Genomic DNA, 4820 nt, shown 5'->3' with positions numbered 1-4820 from the left:
CGTCTGACGTCCTTCCCTCACCACGCAAGCATTACCCAGGAATATGGCAAGCCAAAGACATCATAAAGCACCGCCTTTGCCCGAACGTTTAGCGTAAAAAGTTTGTGTTGTGAGTTATTGTGTTGTGAGTTAATGTGTTGTGTGTAAAGTTAATGTGTTGTAACGTTTTCGAAAACACTCTTCTAAAACGCCATTCTATTGCTACATTAATGCTACATACACACCGGGAATGTGTTGCGTGTTCATGAATGCGCTATAAGCAGTTTCAAAAACGCCCATTCACACCAGACAAGCAGGGAGGGGCTTCTTCTTTTGTTTTTGTTATTTCTACTGTTTACTAGAGCTTGTCTGCCACCTGCAATTGGAATAGACCTGGTGCGAATTGTCAAAGCGGTGCAAATCCCAGAAATCTTACTCCAGTTTTTTTTCATTCACAGCCTTGTTCCGATAAATTTCTTGTATCTATTCCAATAAACATCTTGGCGTCATAATTCCGGCCGGAACAAAAAGTTTTCATCCTGCAATAACTGTTCAGGGGCCTGACACTAATGACACTAATGATGTCACATCTAACCCCACTTGGACATACTATGCAGTGTTGAAATCTGCTCAGTCTCTCAAATCTTCATTTCACATTTCCTTTATTAACCTAAAGTTCTTTTCCTTCATAATTTGTATCTGACATTATTCTTTGTAATGTTTAAAGAGAGATTTTATAGTGCTAACAGAAGTGGCTTTTGAATAAACAGTCCTGAGAAACCGTGCAAATTTGTATTTCCAGTCGGGTCCAGACAAAATAAATGTTGATGTTATTCCTGTTTAAGTTCATCCATGGCTAAATGTTGTTAGCACGTATCAAACTAATCGTAACCCTTCTTCTGGGTCCGTTCTGCCAGGAATGAAGCACTGTCCGCACGGATTAAAAAAAAACATAAGCAACTTGCACTTAATAATAATTATAACAGAATTAAATCGCCACTGCCTGCTTCAAGATATAATACCAGGGAAAGACATAGATAGTGTCAGAGGGGCGTGGTCAGAAATTACAATTGTTTTGTATTCACATGAAGAAAAAAAGTGGAGAAGTAAGTTATCAACAAGGAAATAATCAATTCTAGAGTATGTATGATGAACTTGTGAAAAGAATGAATATTCCCTGTCTGTAGGATGTAAAAAACGCCAAATATCCTTAATACCAAACTCGGCAAGAAAGTCACAAACCAGACTGGCCGATCTAGTAGCCCTGCTGGGGTTACTAGAAGAGCGATCCATACTGGGGTCTAGCCAACAATTAAGGTCCCCGCCCAAAATAAGATGGTATGTATTTAAATCAGGCAGTATAGAAAATATTCTTTAAAAAAATTCTGCATTGTCTACGTTTGGAGCATAAACATTGACTAAAACAACCAGTGTTTTGTGTAGTCTGCCAGAAACAATCACATACCGTCCAAATTTATCTGATATCAGATTATGGGGTTCAAATGGGACATCATGACTGAAAATTCTGTTCTTCTATCGGACACTAATTTTACTAAGTTTATTGAAAAGGAAATAACTTTTTTTATTGCCACTAATGTTGATCCACAGATATCATATCTTACTCTGTTGGATGCCCTCAAAGCTTACCTATGGGGACAGATTATTTCGTATACTGCTTGCCTGAAGCGCAAAACAAATAGAGAAAGAAATGAGCTCATTCACCAAATTGGACTAATCGATAGACAATATGCCCAAAACAAGTGTCCAGCACTGTACAAGAAACGAGTTGAACTCAAATCCAGATTTGACTTGCTAACTACCCACCAGACTGAGCGTCTGCTTCTAAAAAACAGGACCATGTTCTATAGCTATGGAGATAAGTCTGACAAATTACTAGCCAACCGACTCAAAGGTTTTAAAGCAAAACAGGCTATTTCCAAAATACAAGTAGGTCCTGGCCGAACTACAACTGACCATTTAGAAATTAATGTAACGTTTAAAGAATTCTACACTAAACTTTACACCTCAGAGTCCCATGGGGATGCCAGTGACATTAATAACTTTTTCAGCAATCTTGATATTCCTTCTATTTCAGAGGACTCACGGAAAAAATTGGAAGAACCCATATTGGAGGCAGAAATAGTTGCAGCCTTCAAGTCAATGCAGTCAAATAAGTGTCCTGGTCCAGATGGCTTCCCTACAGAATTTTTTAAAAAGTTTTCCAGGTTACTCTCACCGATACTCCGTTCAGTCTTTTTAGAATCTTGAAAATTGGATCGATTACCCCAGTCCTTTACTGAGGCCTGCATTGCACTCATTGCAAAGAAAGACAAGGATCCTACGGATTGCACATCATATAGACCCATCTCACTTTTGAATACAGACGCTAAGATCTTGGCAAAAGTCCTAGCTCATAGATTGGAGAGCATTCTTCCTACCATTATTTCCAAGGATCAGACTGGCTTCATCAAAGGAAGACAGGCATACTTTAATATTAGACAGCTCTTCAATATAATTTATTCTGCCCCTGAAGACATACCTGAATGTGTGATTACTATTGATGCAGAAAAGGCATTTGATCGGGTTGAGTGGCCATATCTGCTGGCTGTACTGAAAAAATTTGGTTTTGGCCCTGCCTTTAATCTATGGATCAAGTTACTTTATTCTGAGCCCACTGCAAGGATTCGCACTAACTCCCAAATATCAAGCCCCTTTAATCTGTACCGTGGGACCAGACAGGGCTGCCCTTTGAGTCCTATACTCTTCAACTTAGCGATAGAACCTCTTGCTATTGCACTTCGCAGCTGTAAAGACCTATTCGGTATCAGGAGAAGAGGTGTGGAGCACAAAGTCTCCTTATATGCAGATGACATATTGCTCTATGTCTCTAATCCAGCTCAGTCTCTTCCCTCTGCCTTGGCATTGCTCAGTCATTTTGGCAGTTTTTCAGGCTATAAGGTGAATATTAGTAAGAGTGAGCTCTTTCCAGTCAATGAAGCAGCACAGAACCTAGACTTTAATGGTTTCACTCTGAAAGTCGAGCGCAGTAGATTTACTTACATCGGAGTCACAGTTACCCAAAAATATAAAGATTTATTTAAAGAAAATTTTGCTATTTATTTAAACCAAATCAAACTGATAGTCAGGCAGTGGTCCTCCCTATCAATGTCCTTAGTTGGACGAGTGAACTCTGTTAAAATGATTATACTTCCTAAACTTCTTTATCTTTTCCAAACTCTTCCAATATTCATTACTGGCTCTTTTTTTCAGCAACTAGACTCTCTTATATCTTCCTATATATGGCATGGTAAACGTCCTCGTCTAAATAAAATCTACCTTCAAAAAACTAAAATAGAAGGGGGGCTTGCGCCCTGCCGAACTTTCACTTCAATTACTGGGCATCCAATCTAAGAAATACTGTGAATTGGTCTTTCCACCATGACAACTTGGATTGTCCTAACTGGATAACGCTCGAGCTCTGCCAAGACAACAATCTCTCGCCTCTGACCTATGTTGGGTCTGGTTTGCCTTTAAGTTTTGTATTGCATCTCTTAATAACCCTGTAGTTAAACACACACTGAAGATATGGTCTCAATTTAGAAAACAGTTTGGCCTGCACAGTTTCTCCATTTGGAGTCCTATTGCCATGAATCACCTTTTTAAGCCATCTACTATAGATTCAGGTTTCCTGCGATGGCATCACAGTGGTATCACTCGCTGTAAAGATCTACTTATAGAGGATACCTTTGCCTCATTTGCTCAACTAAAAGAGAAATTTGATCTTTTAAATTCAGATTTTTTTCGTTACTTTCAAGTACGTCATTTCTTTGTTTCTCAACTACCACAATTCTCAACTACCACAGAAACAGAAATAACTGACAAGATTTTTTCACTAGATCCATCCAGGAGGGGTCTTATTTCTATACTATATAACATTATGTTGAACTTTAAATGTTCCTCTGTGGATAAATTTAAGATGGCTTGGAAAAAGATTTGGGCCTTGCTACATCAGATGATACTTGGGTTTCTGCTCTTAAACTGGTAAACTCATCTTCATTTTGTGCTCGACACCAACTAATTCAGTTCAAGGTTGTACATCGGGTCCATATTCCCAGGGTAAAGCTGGCTTCTATGTACCCCACAGTTAGTCCACTATGTTCAAGATGTAATCTTACAGATGCCTCTCTGTATCATATGTTCTTTTCATGCCCTCATTTGAATGCATATTGGAGGACAATTTTTGACACAATGTCTCGTGTATTTAACACAAATTTAAAACCAAATCCATAAACAGCCATTTTTGGGGTTGTGGAGGACCAAGCTGTTTCAGGTACTGCCAAAAAACACTGTATAGCCTTTGCATCACTCCTGGCACGACGTGCTATACTGCTTAAATGGAAAGATACCTCTCCCCCGTCTTATTCACAGTGGCTACAGGATATCATGTCCTGTTTAAAACTGGAGAAAATTAGGTGTTCACTCAAAAAGTCTCCTGATATGTTTGAAGAATTATGGGGTCCCTTTTTGAGAACATTTCCAGCTCTTTAGTCATATAAGCCTACAGCAGCTTAGCTGCATATGGTAGCATATAGTACAGGTCATGCGTGATGGAGTGATGGTTTGACTGTGGCAGTGACAGGGAATGGTATGGGTTTTTTTTGTTGTTTCTTTTTGTTTTCTTTCCTTAGCTTTATTATAAACACTTCTTGTAGTAATTTGTCTTTCAGACTAACAGAACTCTGTAATTGTGTTTGTATAATGTAAAACTCAATAAAAATACTGGGTTTAAAAAAAAAAAAATTATAACAATAATAAAAGCCTGTTTAGAAGATCATCTCGCT

Source organism: Oryzias latipes, chromosome 2 (assembly GCF_002234675.1).
Source record: "Oryzias latipes chromosome 2, ASM223467v1".
In the NCBI taxonomy this organism is placed as follows: Eukaryota; Metazoa; Chordata; class Actinopteri; order Beloniformes; family Adrianichthyidae; genus Oryzias; species Oryzias latipes.
The sequence above is the reverse complement of the archived record's forward strand: the minus strand, read 5'-3'. Positions refer to the sequence as shown.